The sequence below is a fragment of the Pongo pygmaeus genome, chromosome 8 (genome assembly GCF_028885625.2).
Source record: "Pongo pygmaeus isolate AG05252 chromosome 8, NHGRI_mPonPyg2-v2.0_pri, whole genome shotgun sequence".
NCBI classification, from domain to species: domain Eukaryota; kingdom Metazoa; phylum Chordata; class Mammalia; order Primates; family Hominidae; genus Pongo; species Pongo pygmaeus.
The window spans coordinates 31052282-31067030 of NC_072381.2; the positions used below are offsets into that span (position 1 = coordinate 31052282).

The 14749-nt window shown below is 43.9% G+C and overlaps 1 protein-coding gene across 5 annotated transcripts in view; it reads right to left on the reverse strand.

Moving 5' to 3' along the window:
- The window catches only part of JCAD (junctional cadherin 5 associated), a 48902-nt gene extending 35752 nt beyond the window's left edge, over positions 1 to 13150 (reverse strand). For 2 of the 5 annotated variants that reach the window (XM_063669725.1, XM_063669724.1), the window contains exons 1-3: positions 9922 to 10018; positions 4154 to 4270; positions 2903 to 3028 (exon numbers count right to left, since the gene is read on the reverse strand). The gene's annotated coding sequence lies outside the window, so the exon portion shown is untranslated. Of the gene's footprint in view, positions 1 to 2902; positions 3029 to 4153; positions 4271 to 9921; positions 10039 to 13127 lie in introns of those variants that run through there. The other 3 variants (XM_063669726.1, XM_063669727.1, XM_054435751.2) reach the window with 3 other exon arrangements.
- Between the last annotated feature and the right edge of the window lie 1599 nt (positions 13151 to 14749).

Sequence of the window (14749 nt, forward strand, 5' to 3'; positions counted from 1 at the left end):
CAGCCAGCTCCAGCCCCACTTCGCTGGTGGACGGAAATAGAGCCGCTGCAGCCATGGCGAACAATGGCCAGGAAACGCCTGCTGGCCCGTGTGCAGGTGAAAGGAAGATGCCTGCGGCATGTGCTTCCTGTCACTGGGAGCTCTTACTCAGTCTGTCGCACAATTCTGCTTGCCTGTCTTCACTCTTCGTCACCTGCTAGATTACAGTAGGGAAAGTCTCGCCTGTCAGAATGGAGAGTATCAAACTTTGGAAGTTGATAATTTTCCATTTGTCCCTACATTTTGTGGAAGCTGACAAGCTCTGGCAGCTACTGTACTAATAGAAAAATCTCCATAGCAACTCTGCCACTCCTGACACTCCTACTGCATGTCTTTCAAGGAGTTGTACAACTTGGGTCATTTGCTTCAACAGACAAGGAAGGACCAGAGAAGCAAGGGTTTGTTCTTTAATTCAACAAAGTAAGTTCCACCATGCGAGGGATTACAGAGGAATGAGATCCCATCACAAGCAAAGGGCTTTAGGAACACAGAGTCAGGCTTTAGGGCAGGGTCTTTGGTTTGTTTGATGCTTCATCCCCAGCAACTTGCACACAGTATGCACTCAATAAATACTTGTTGAAAAAATGCACAAATGAGAGACAGAAGTGTTTGAGCTAGGTTTTGAAGAATGGTTAGGAGTTCATTAGGCAAAGAGCATGCGTTTGTGTATGAGAAGGGGAACTGGCATTTAAAATAGATTATGAGTAGAATTATCCCAAGGGTAAAGAAATGGGGCCAGGCACGGTGGCTCATGCCTATAATCCTAGCACTTTAGGAGGCTAGGTGGGTGAATCACTTGAGGCCAGGAGTTTGAGACAAGCTTGGCCAACATGGTGAGAGCCTGTCTCTACTAAAAACACAAAAATTAGCCAGGCATGATGGCAAACACCGGTAATCCCAGTTACTCAAGAGCCTGAAGGAGGACAATCGCTTGAACCCGGGAGGCGGAGGTGGCCATGAGCCGAAATCATGCCATTGCACTCCAGCCTGAGTGACACAGCAGGACCCTGTCTCAAAAAAAAAAAAAAGAAAAGAAAAGAAAGAAAGAAAAGAAATTAATGGCTTAGTAACAGAATCCTGGCAGCCTAGAACAAAGTCCCCAGGCTCACTGGTTCAACATCACACACAGGGTCAGCATCACAGTTAAAGTTAGCATTAGGTCTCACGACACTCAGTTTCTCTCTCTTACTATGCCAGGCTCTTTAAAATAAAAGCAAATTGCACTGTACTCCAAGTGGCCACCGAATACACTGAGGAACAGGCATGTGCAGCACACAGCTGGTTGTGCTACAGTCCATTTGTCAGAATGGCAGAGAAGACATAACCCTCACAAAATACAGATGTGGGCCATTTTCTTCCTGGGGCTGGATAGGTTGGTCCAATATGGCTATGTGTTTGCATGGTAATTATATTTAGCAAGAATATCTTTCAATCGTAGTTAACTGATTCATCCCTCCCCCCCAGCCCAATAAACTCTTCCTCTACAAACTCCAAGGAAAAACCTGAACTATAAACCCAGCATTGCAGCACACATGAAATCTAATAACATCAACTATTCATGGCCATCTGTAATGTGCTAGGTTCTGTACTGGCACACTTTCATTCATTCTCTGCTTCCAGCAAAATTCTCGATGTAGACAGGAATGTCTCCATTTTCACAAGAAAACTGAGGCTGACAGTCCAAGGTTACACAGCTTGTGTTAGATCCATGGTTTGAACTAGGTCTGTCTAGCTTCAAAGTTCAGGCTACTAATTTAGGTTCACTCATCTATATTTTCTTCCTTAACATCAAAAAAGTTTCCTAGTTTACCAAATAATCCATACACATAAATAAGGAAAGAGAGAAGGCATGGTGGCATTAAAATTAAAAACCATATATTTAAAAGGAAAAAAATTCTCCTTTATTCTCTAGGAGCAGGATGGCTCTTCTAGATGACTCTTCTCACACACCACACACACACACACATACACGCACACACACACACGAGTTGATGCCTCACTTGACTATAATGTCTTGATAGCAACGCTGGTGTTAATGTTTAAATGCTCAGTAATATGATTCATTCTCGAATACACCATGCAATTGCCTTGTGACCTTAACAGACCTCTTTCATCATGTGGAGTTTTGAGCTTTTCATAAATAACATGGGGCTATCATAAAGCCTGCTGTATGAAACTGAAATGCATACAAACGACATCTACAATAAGTGGGAGATGAGTAACTTTAAAAAAATAAATTCTTAAAGAAAAAAAAAAGTCCTACATAGAAATAGCCATTCTTATCTGCAACATCAATAGAATTTGGACTTAATTTGAATAGACAACAGCAAACCACAAATGGGTTTGGGCAAGGGAAATCTGGCAGAAAAGCAGGGGACTAAAGTGGACAGAGCGAGAACAGATGGGGGACCTGTAGTTACAAGTCCTTTCTATTGTAACATGCACAGGGGGCTGGCAGAGGGGATAAGAAAAAAAAGGAATAATAAGAGTAATTTTCAGGAGAAGAAGTACAATGGATTTTAGCCTCAGTGACGAGGATAATGATCATTCCATTAATAGAATATAGAAACTGGAAATAATTGTTGGTTTGAGAAGATGACAGCTCATTTTATTTTGATTTAACCAACCTAGTCTCACAAAATTCTCTTTTCCCCAAATCATCATCAAATGGATTTTCATCAAAGATTAATGATTTGTCCTTCCAAAGAACCTGAATAAGATCACTTGCAGTGATCTTATTGCATGGCACCTTTTCAAAGTTCTTTAAATATTAGCTCTATGGTGTCTATTCAAATGGAAGGGATTGTAGAATTAGGAAGTTGCTGTTAACGATCCACTGACATTGGGCATGGGGCTGGGTTACCTCCCGCTTCGCTGTTGGGATGAGTGTCTGTTTCTCCATGGTGCACAGTATTTATCTGTGAGCTGAATCAAGCCTGAGTCACTGCACAGGAGGAAAGGAGAGAACCCTTTGGGTCTCAGTCTTCTCCTGAAAGAGTAAAACGAGAAGGCTGAACCAGAGGTTCTTTAGAGTCCGTCTATCTCTAGGAAGCAGCCCCCTTTCTCTAGCCTATTCTTGCCTGTGATGAGCAGCAGGCATCAAAGTCAGCTGCCCCTGGAAAAAGAGTACAGCTTGTGGCCACGACACAGAACAGGGCTAAATAGGTCATATGAAGACAGAACCTCTGACCTTGGCCTTATTAGCACCCATGCAGGGGCCACCCAAGAGAGTAGAGATAAATGGCCACCCACTGAGGAAAGGAGTGGGCTAGGGAAGGCAGGCCAGGAGCAAAACATCCAGCAATTCGCCATCCCAGAGTGCAGGCACTGCACACTTACGCCAATGTAAATTCATCAGGGCACTTGTTTTACGTTGGAAGTGCCAGGCACTGGGCTGAAGAATATGAAGACAAATAAGATCCCATCAGCACCCTCCCTTGCGATGCTATGGTCTAGGTGGTATTATTTCAATTATGGATCTTCTCATCACTAAAGGTTAGGACTGGGAAATGAATGCCATTTAATAGGTGCCATCTTCTCCTCCCTTTCCATTTATAAAAATAAGCATTTTAATTCTCATATTTACAGTTATAATGCTCAAGACAGTGAAAGGAAACAAAACATTAAGGAACTCATTAAATCAACCAGAACTTTTTTCCTTTTTAAAATTGGCCTAGAACACAAACTAAAAATTAACTTTAAAAAGAGAGACAAATATGTTATTAAAAAGATGAAAAGTATGGTCACCCTCACCTGTAATCAAAGAAATGCAAATTAAACCAAAATGCCGTTATTCACTTTTGAGATGATTACAGCTTTTAAAAAGCAATGCTTGTTGTTGGTAAGGGCATGAGGAGCTACAAGGGTTCTCCTGTTTGTGTGTGTATAAATGGTGGGGGGTGGGGGGTGCAGGCTATATGTAAATGAAAATTACTATTTCCCTTCTTAAAAGTGATTAGCCAGGTTCGCTGGCTCACACCTTTGATCCCAGCATTTTGGGAGGCCAAGGCAGGCATATCACTTGAGGTCAGGAGTTTGAGACCAGCCTGGCCAACATGGTGAAACCCCATCTCTACTAAAAATACAAAAATTAGCCAGGCGTGGTGGCGCTTACCTGTAGTCCTAGCTACCTAGTAGGCTGAGGTGGGAGGATCCTTTGAACCCGAGGTGGAAATTGCAGTGAGTGGAGATTGTGCCACTACACTCCAGCCTGGGTGACAGAGCGGATACTCTGTCTCAAAAAAAAAAAAAAAAAAAAGAAAAGAATTATTAATATGTAACAAAATCTTTAAACATCTGAAACCCTATGGAATAATCTCACTTCTTAGGATCCATCCTAACGAAATAATCAGAGATATACACTGTTTTATATAAGGATATTTATCCAAGTTTTAATTACGATAATAACAAAATTAGACTAAATGTCTAATTTAGTAAAAAAAAAAAAAAAAAAAAAAAATCTGGGCCGGGTGCAGTGAGTGGCTCACACTTGTAATCCCAGCACTTCGGGAGGCTAAGGTGGGCAGATCACCCGAGGCTAGGAGTTCGAGACCAGCCTGATCAACACAGTTAAACCCTGTTTCTACTAAAAATACAAGAAAAATTAGGTGTAGTGGCGTGCACCTGTAGTCCCAGCTACTCAGGAGGCTAAGATGGGAGAATCGCTTGAACTTGGGAGGCGAAGGTTGCAGTGAGCCGAGATCGTGCCATTGCACCTCACCCTGAGCGAGAATGATATTCCATCTCAAAAAAAAAAAAAAAAAAGAAAAAAAATTCTGGTGCATCCATATAGTGGACTATAATATGTATACACATACATAAAATTATGTTTTCAGATATACAACAGCACAGGGAAATGCTCGTGATACCATGCTAAATAATAAAGACAGGATACAGAACCCTAGATTCAATGTCATACCAAATTTGTTTATATACATATGTACTTGAAAGGTGAAAAAACACTGAAAGGAAACATACTAAAATGTCAGCAGAGGTGATGGACTCTGAGTTTTTGAAAAATTTCCTTATTTATACTTTACTGAATCTTATGATATTCTGTCATGAAATGTATTAGGTCCAATCATATGAAATTGTCATTTTGCAGGTCAAAAATAGTCAAATATTGGCAATTTCATATACTTACTATACTTAACTTCATATACTTAATATTAAGTATATATAACAACATATATAATATACACATTATTATTATATAAATAATATAACAATATTGTTTCATCACCAATCATCATTATTCATAACTTAATATATTAACATGTTACATAACTTAATTAAGTTATATATAACTATTTCATCATCAGAGAAAAACTTTCAAAAATGAAATGCTGCTTACGTTAGATTAGGAAAAGGCATCTTTAAAAATAGGTTAGGTATTTGGAAGCCTCAATGACAATAAAAGAAACATTGAAGAAAAGAATAAATGAATAGTAAATCACATAAGGCTCTAGTATATGGTACATGGGCCTTATCTGCCAGAGGGACTCTTAATCTGTTTTCAGGAAGCCAAAATCACATGTGCTGCTGAAGAAATCTAATACAAGGTTACAACCAGCATTCTAAAAAGGTCTTAATTAGACATTGTTACTCCTCTGAAAGACCTAAAACTTTTCAGTTGTATTCACTGACATTCCATGCTTAAGATGTAATTGGTCCCTCAAATTGTTGGCAGTTCAGTGTAAATATCTCTTCAACTGACAACATTTAGGTCTAATGCTATGATTAATATATAACAAAGTACTTTCTTTAAACAAGAGGTAAATCGCCAAGACATAAAACAAACCAGAATGGAGTATGTTGCTAACTGACACGTAGGTTTTTAATGCTTTCCACAGATCTTTTCCTAAGGGTAGAATTGTGTATTTTACTATGAACAATAGAATTGCTATTTCCCTTTCCAGTCTTAATTATTAAATAACGCAACAGTTCCAGTTGAAGTCCTGGGACACCAAGTTCTCACAGACTGCTGTTACCATACCACACGTGTGATGACCAACTCCGCCAAGGCACTCAAGTTGTTAAAATCTCACAAGATGTAAAAAATCATACTTAATCTGTGAAGTAATCATTTTAGGAGGACATCCTTAGGTTTCTTTAAGGTGACAAAAAACAAATGAGTTGGAAAACTTGGGTCTAAGATCAAAAGGATCTTGGAACATTAATCTTGCTGGGGTGGATTGGTATTAAGGCATTTGTTCAAAAAAAGAGAAAGAAAAAGAAAAAAGTCCCCAACATTATGCACTGAATTTTTTTCCTAAGTATTATCTCTTCTGACTCCTCTTTTTTTCTTTCCACAACTAATGTGAACACACACACATGCACTTACAAACACACACTCTTTCTCCTGTCTTCTCTTTCACCTCCAAATTCTGTGTCACACAATTATTGCTTTGGCTAGCAATATTTTTATGAGACCTTAAGTACCTCATTAACATTTCTGAAAGATTAGAAGTCATTAAGAAAGGACTCAAACTGGATAAGATTTTTAAATCTTTTGGAATTTTTGGCTATTTGCAAAAATAGCTGTAAAACATCATCATAGGTTAGAATTTTATTCCCTTATCATCATATATATCAAGCTCCATATGTAAAGATACCTTAAATATTCCATTAAACTTATCCTTCTTTTGGTTTTGTTTTTAAATGTCTTCAGAATAAAAAAAAGCCAAGTCTTTATCAAAGTGTTTGACTTAAATTATTTCACATAATCTTTACATTTTTATTTATTTCCTAAGTACAAAAGTCATGTAAAGTGATTTCAAAAGTAAACACTGCAAAACTCAGTGCTTAAGTAAAAAGGAAAAGTTCCTAGTAACCCCACTGTGCCAAGAGATAACCAGTAGCAACAATCTGGTTTCTGTTTCTCTAACTATTCTTCCTACACAGACAAGTTGCTTGCTTTTTTTTTTTTTTCTTTCCTTCTTTGGAATGTATCTTGGTGCTTCTTCCTAATAGTATCTAAATTCTTTCATTTACATACAGAAAAAACAAGCTTTACAGGTAAACTATAAAGACAACCAATAAGCCCAAAACTATAAGGATACTTCACGATCTGATAACAAATCTGCCAGCCTATTGATTTAACCAGGCTATTCCCAAGCACATCTATAGAAAGTTTTTGGGAAAGATATTTAGTTATAGATAATCCAAATTTTTAACAAGACACCTTCAATTCAAATCAAGATAATTGAGGTTTTAGTATCTGGGGGAGGGGTTCCTGTATTTTTCTAAACACCATTTAGTGTTTAAAGCATATATCAAAGCCCGACACCTCCCCTCCCTGGGCTGCTGGCGTTTGCAAGTCAGTGGACCTCAACATTCCTTCCTTCCATCAGCAGGCCCTTGAAACAAAGCACAAGAGCAAGGTTTTAATGAGAGAGATAACCCTTCTCATCCAAAGGAGGAAAAACAACATCTGTTAAAAACCCAAGTAAACTGAAGTAATGGGTTCAGCAATAGGCCCAGAGGACTTCAGAGAGATAGTCTTTGCTTATCAAAATAAAAACCACAATAGAACAATTGTTTCACTCCAACGCTCTGTGTTCTAAACTCTCTCCAGATTAATTATTATGGAGTTTTGCCAAGCTCATTAAAAGAAAAACTAAGGACTCCTAAGGATGACTGGTGTTTACTGTCCTCCCAAACTGGCCAGTGAGAACTTGAGGGAGCCACAGACTTCTGGGCTTTCTGTACTGATAACATTTCTAGGATTTATTTTTAAATTTCATGTTAAAAATTAGACTACAAGAATCTTTTCATATTTACTTTTTTTAAGTGAAAAAATTGGTCCTTATTTATTTGCCTTGTGTACCTCCAACCCCGTTACATTTTATAGCTGGCGAACAATAGACCACAGGCTTCTGGAATCTGTGGCCACTCGATGAGCTATTTGATAACCCTGATGATTTTGTCAAGTCGTCCAGAGCATGTAGACACTCAGGCCAAACTTGTTTTTTCCCGAAACAGGCTTTCTCCACCCAGCCAAATCCCCTAATTCTCCTGGGCCTGCCAAGGGCCTGACCTTCCAGTCTCTGCAGCAAAGGGTGAAGTTTTACAGGAGGAAGGCCCAGCAGATTAAAGGCCTCTGTTCAACAAATATTTGCTCGCCCACTCCAGGCGGAGTAACAGTTTCTTACATGCTGCATGCCCACAGTGACACTTAGAGACTTCAGGAAGCTTGTTAAGCTGGTGACTAAGAATTAGACACCTAATGTCAAGGTAAATAATTAAGTCCCAATCCACAGACGTTATGGAAAAGCAAACCACTTTAACAAACTCCCAATTTCACATGAAAACCAACACAAGTCCCATGAAATAGAATCTGCATATGATTTCCAAAAAAGCCTGTATGCATTCTTGCTTTGCTGGGTGGTCTTAAAATTCTAAAATGAACTGACATTCCCAAAGTTTTACCTGTACAGCCCATGACCCTCAGTCTACACCATGCAGACTGCCTTTTTTTGCCAGAGCATTTCTGACTGCCTGAATCCTACCCATCAGTCCCCTTCCCCCAAATCCCTGTATTTTGCAACCCTAGCCCTCAATCTCTGGGATATCTATTCCTTGTAAATCTGAAAAGACAAAAGACCGGAGAAGGAAAACAAGTTGTGGGAGAAACATCACATTAAACTGTCAGGACAGGAAACCCTGGGAGTTGTGTGGTCTGCACCGCCCCACCCCTCTCCCCAAGACTAAGACCAAGCTACTAGATTTGGGGAGGGAATGAGGACACGGGAGGCGGGTGGAGTGCGTGGGGGAGTGGGAGAGTGGATGTGGGTGTGGGGAGGTGATGTGCCCAAGCTAATTCCCCCAAGGCCTCTCTACTCCTGAAGCGCGTGGATGACCAAACACCAGGGCATGCCCAGGTAGCGCTGGCCCAAAGTTCTCGTTTTTATTTTTTTCTTCAGTAGTGAAATCACAGCTTCTTTACAAACGCCCAGAAGAATCCCAGGCGCTCTGCTTCTTGACGGGAAGCGAAAGGGGCGCTTTTAGCTGCTAGTGCTGGGCCCCACTGTGGCCAGGGCATCGAGGCAAACCCTGGCATTTTGGGGGTGAACGGACCCCGACTGGAGATGGGGGAAGCAGAGGGTGCCCGCGGAGATCTGAGCGCAGAGACCCTGGGTGGGCGGGTTCCAGATCCCATAAATGAGCTGATTAACGGGATTTACAGCACTCCTAGGCGGGGCTCCTGCCCTTCTCCCACCCCACGCGCAGCCAGGAGCCGGGCGGCCCCGGGCACTCGCTGGGAAGCAGCCGCGATTAGCGCCCTAATCCCCAGCGCAGACCGCGCAGAGACCGGAGCGGGAGCGGGGCCGCGGCGGGAGCCCCCACCGTCCCGGGCGGTCCAGACGGCCGGGGCAGCGTGGGAACTGGGACCTCGGGGACCCAGCGCGGCGGCTGTCAGCTCTGGGGTGAGTTCCGCGAGGTCTTGGCGCGAGGGCGCGGGAGGGGTTGGTGGGCACAGCCTGGGGAGGGCGACTTCGAGAGGGGAGTGAGTGACCCCGGCCCCCTAGGCCCTCCGCGCGCCGAGGGGCGACGCGAGCGCTAACGCCAGCCGCGGCCCGCGGTGCCCGCCCCGGGACCACCGCGCCCCAAGCAGGGCACCTGAGGGGAGGGGACGCCCCTCCCGGGATGGCAGGCGCCCTCCACCCCGAGGCTGCCGGGCCAGGCACCGCGCGGGGGGCCCAGGCGGGGCTGCGACTAGGGGTGCAGACATCCCCCACCGCCGGGGTGGCTGGGACCGGAGCGACGTCCCAGCTGGAGAAGTTGGGGGGAGTGCGGGAGGCTGCGGGTGACGCCCGCGAAGCGCCGTGGGAGCGGCCCTAATGACGGTGGGAGCCAGGAGGGTTAGACGCCGGGACTTACCGAGCGGCTCCCTCAAGCCGCCTCGCGCCGCCGCCGCCGCCGCTCCGGCCGGCCGGGTACCAGCGCGACCCGCCCCGCCTGCAGCCGCTGAGGCCGAGCATGCCCGGAGAACCGCCGTCCGCCCCGCCCACCGCCCGGGCCCGCCCCGCCCACCGCCCGGGCCCGCCCCGCCCACCGCCCGGGCCCGCCCCGCCCACCGCCCGGGCCCGCCCCGCCCACCGCCCGGGGGTGCCTCCTCTGCGCTGAGGGCGGTATCCAGGCCACGAGCTTCCTAGGCTTTTGGGGTCCGCCTGCGTGGGTCGCGCAGAAGGTACAAGTGGGCTAACCACCATTCCCTCTTTTCTTGTCACTTGGGTTTGGGCCACGTCAACCCTGTGGAAATGTCCAAAGACACACACACTCTCACAGATACACACGAGGCAAACATATTCATATCACACAAACACACAAAGATGTATGCAAACACACTCACATACACCCACACACAGATGCACACAAACACACTCACATACAGGAAACAGGCGCACACAAACACATATACAGGACACACAGGTGCACACACACAGTCACAGACAAGTGCACACACACTCAAATACAGTCACACGCAGGTGCACACAAACACACCCATATACAGTCACGCACAGATGCAGCCAAACACACTGACACATATACACACATACACGGGAACACAGTATGGCTATACACACACACACACACACACACACACACACAAACGCACCCACGTAACACATCGATATTATGAAAAGCAGAAAACAGTGATGGTGACAACAGCTTGGGATTTACTTCTTTAAAAAAAAAGTCTGAAGGAGTCTGGAAGCCACCTTCAGATCAGCTGGCCCATCCTCTCCTGTGGCAGAGGAGGAAACTGATGCCAGGAGTAGGATTTGCCTCCAGGGCAGGGGTAGGAGGGGAGATAGGAGGAGGTCAGTGGGAGAGTTCAGACCAGAATGAACATTTAGGGTCATTTGGGTGACCCCAAACCCACTCCATATTTCTCTTACAGTGGGAAGGGGCAGAAAGATTAGACTGCTGCCTGGGTCTGTTCAGGGCGAACGTTTTCATAATTTTGGAAGGCAGACAGAAGACAAAAAATGTGAAATATTGCTGATGCATTGGGGAGAGACAGGGAATGTTAGTTAAGTCCACCCAGACAAAACATGCATGGCACAGCAGACTGGTGACCTTGCCAAATGAGTTTTCAGAAAACTACTTAGCCACATCATGATTTTAGGACTGTATTTGCTGTCAAAACACCAATAACTAACTTTTTTTGCTCTATCACCACGTCTGAGCCCTTCCTATTATTTCTTTTAATCGTCATCACAGTTTGACAATATGGGCACCACTTTACAGATGAGGATGGGCTCAGGGAAGGGCACAGATGGCAAGCTGCAGAATCTAGCCCAAGACCCTTGCTCTGAACCACCAGAGCAAGGTCGTTTCTTTGTTCTCTTGAATCGTGTGTCTCATGGTTAGTAGCAACGTATAATCTAACACAGCATAAAAGCTAAACACACTATTGCTGGAAAAGAACGAACAATGTAATTGAGTGTTGTATTGTGCATTATCAGGGGTGCGTGGGAGGAAACCAGATGGCGGCGATGGGAGCAGGCAGCATGATCAGGGGCTCAAGAACCAGGTAGCTCAGGTCCTGGGCTTGGCTTCTCTGCCACTTTCTAGATGTAGTACTTTACTTCTGTTAACCTCACTTTCCTCTCTAACAAAGTGGGGGTAATGATGGTTTGCATCTCATAGGAGAGTCATGAGAATTCAATGAGATGATGCCTTCTTATCACTTAGTTCAGGTACATGTAATAGTGAAGAAAATGGTGGCCGGGCGTGGTGGCTCATGCCTGTAATCCCAGCACTTTGGGAGGACAAGGCAGGCGGATCACCAGAGGTCAGGAGTTCGAGACCAGGCTGGGTAAGATGGTGAAACCCCATCTCTACTAAAAATACAGAATTAGCCGGGCGTGGTGGCAGGTGCCTGTAATCCCAGCTACTCAGGATGCCGAGGCAGGAGAATCACATGAACCTGGGAGGTGGAGGTTGCAGTGAGCCAGGATCATGCCACTGCACTCCAGCCTGGGCAATAGAGTGAGACTCTGTCTCAAGAAAAAAAAAAAGAAACAAAAGAAAATAGTAGCTACTACCGTTAACACTTGCACAGCTACTGCTGTTTGACTTGGAGCCACCAGGGAAGACTTTGAAGGACAAGTGGATTGTGGCTAGGGAGAGACACAAAGGCTGGGGAAATAGGATTCGACAAAATTTAAAAGATAGAAAAGGAAATGCAGAAGTTTTTTTTTTTTTTTTCTGGGGAGTCACAGTTATTAACAGCAGTGATATTACTTCTTGTCAAAAAAGCATCATTCAATGATGGATTGCTTCAATGACTTATAGAATTCCTGTTTCTCCTCAATTTGCCAACTCAATGAAATAACTTTGCCTGGGGTGGAGCACGTCTATGTGCCCAGCATGGTGCAGACACCTAGGGAGCCAAGTATTCCTGCTAGAACATTTATCAGCCAGTGAATTGAGATTAGGATGTGTTTCCCCACAGAACAATGTCATATTGTTGGGTTTCTAGGTCAACCCCATGGAAGTTTTATAATGTACCTAAGTGCTGTAGAGTTGCAAAAAAACAGAGTAGAGTTGCAGTAAATCAGAAAACAACACTGATTCAATGCTAGGAGCTAAGCTAAACCAAACCAAATCAAGTTTAATAAGAAATTGTATTTTAGCAGAAAGGCTGGCAAAGGCAGATTCAATTAGGGGAATGTAATGGGATTGAAATACTGGAGATTCTAGAGAAGATGACTTCACAATTTCAAGACGCTTGTGGTTTCTTGACCCTGGCTCTTTATCCTAACATCCTCATTTCAAAATGTTTGGCTTCCGTCTTTCCTCAGTACTGATGTATCCCTAGCCCTGCTCTAATGTTTTCCTGGCATGACTAAGGCCATTTCAAACAAAGAAGCAGAATGAAAAGATGGGGAGAGAAGATGGTGGTGAGGCTGTGGATGTGGGGAGAGGGGCAAGCAGAAAGGTGGAAAGCTTTTCTAAAGATCTGGGAATAGAATTAACAAAGAGGAAAGAGGGTGTATTATTCTGTTCCCAAGCTGCTAATAAAGACATACCCAAGACTGGGTAATTTATTAAGGAAAGAGGTTTAATGGACTCACAGTTCCACATGGCTGGGGAGGCATCACAATCACGGTGGAAGGCAAAGGAGAAGCAAAGGCACATCTTACGTGGCAGCAGGCAAGAGGGCATGTGCAGGAGAACTACCCTTTATAAAACCACCAGATCTCATGAGACTTATTCACTATCACAAGAACAGCATGGGAAAAACCGGCGTCCATGATTCAATTACCTCCCACTGGGTCCCTCCCACAACACGTAAGGACTATTACAACCCAAGGTGAGATTTGGGTGGGGACACAGAGCCAAACCATATCAGAGAGTAAGGTTGAAAAGATGCATGAGTATGAGCATGTGATTAATCATAAATGTAGGAAGATAATAAAGATAAAAGGTAGTGAGGAAAATCCACTGGGCCAGTTTCCACACCGGTCACCGGTACATGGACAAGGGATGGTGGGCAAGACGTGAGAGAAACCAGCCTAACCTCCTAATCCCCTTATCCCTACCCACTCCCACTTTCCTGCAATTTGGGTCTCTTGCTTCCACCTACTTGATCTTGGGAGATGTAAACACAGGAAAAAAAAAACTATCGCTTATGTGATGTAAAATATAAACTATGATTGAAAACAGCATTTAACATGAAGCTGTTAGAAGTCTGGCACAGCCCTGGGAGCATGTGCCAGGATCCAGCCCCGGATGCCCAATGTCCCCGCCTTTCTTGAGTCCTGGAGAAGGGATTTCACAGACTCAGGAAGGAACTTGGATTATTGAGTCATTGGGCAGATGTGCAGTAACCAGAGAAATAATGCTTAACTGCCTGCTTAAAGAAAGAAAAAAAATAAAAGCCAAGATCTTGTTTCTCTAACTTACTGCCTGTTCAAGGACCTAGAGCAACCCTCCTCCCTCCCTGCTTTAGGGCCCTTCTCTGTAGACTATAAGGTTTCCTTTAGCTGATTTAGATATTGATTTTGTTTTTCTTAGTCTGTAAAGACACTACCAGTTCTCATTTTATAAAAGATTAATGCTCTTTAAAAAAAAAAAATTTGTTGTCTTCATTGACACATAATAATTGTACATATTTATGGGGTACAGTGTGATGTTTTGATGCTTGTATACATTCTGTAATAGTTAAATCAGGGTGTTTAGCATATCCATCTGCTATAGTTTGAATATTTGTTTCCTCCGAAACTCATGTTGAAACTTAATCCCCAATGTGGCAGTGTTGAGAGATGGGATCTTTTTTTTTTTTTTCAAGATGGAGTCTTGCTCTGTTGCCCAGCCTGGAGTGCAGTGTCGCGATCTCGGCTTACTGCAACCTCCGAGTCAGGGTTCATGCAATTCTCCTGCCTCAGCTTCCTGAATAGCTGGGATTATAGGCAAGTGCCATCGCGCCCAGAAAATTTTTGCATTTTTAGTAGAGATGGGTTTTCATCATGTTGGCCAGGCTGGTCTCGAACTCCTGACCTTGTGATCTGCCTGCCTCAGCCTCCCAAAGTGGTGGGATTACAGGCGAAAGCCATTGCGCCCGGCCCGAGAGATGGGATCTTTAAGAGATCATTGGATCCTGAAGGTTCTGCCCTCATGAATGGATTAATCTATTCATGGATTAATAGATTAATGGGTTAATGGATTAATGGGTTATCATTGTGGGGAACAGGTG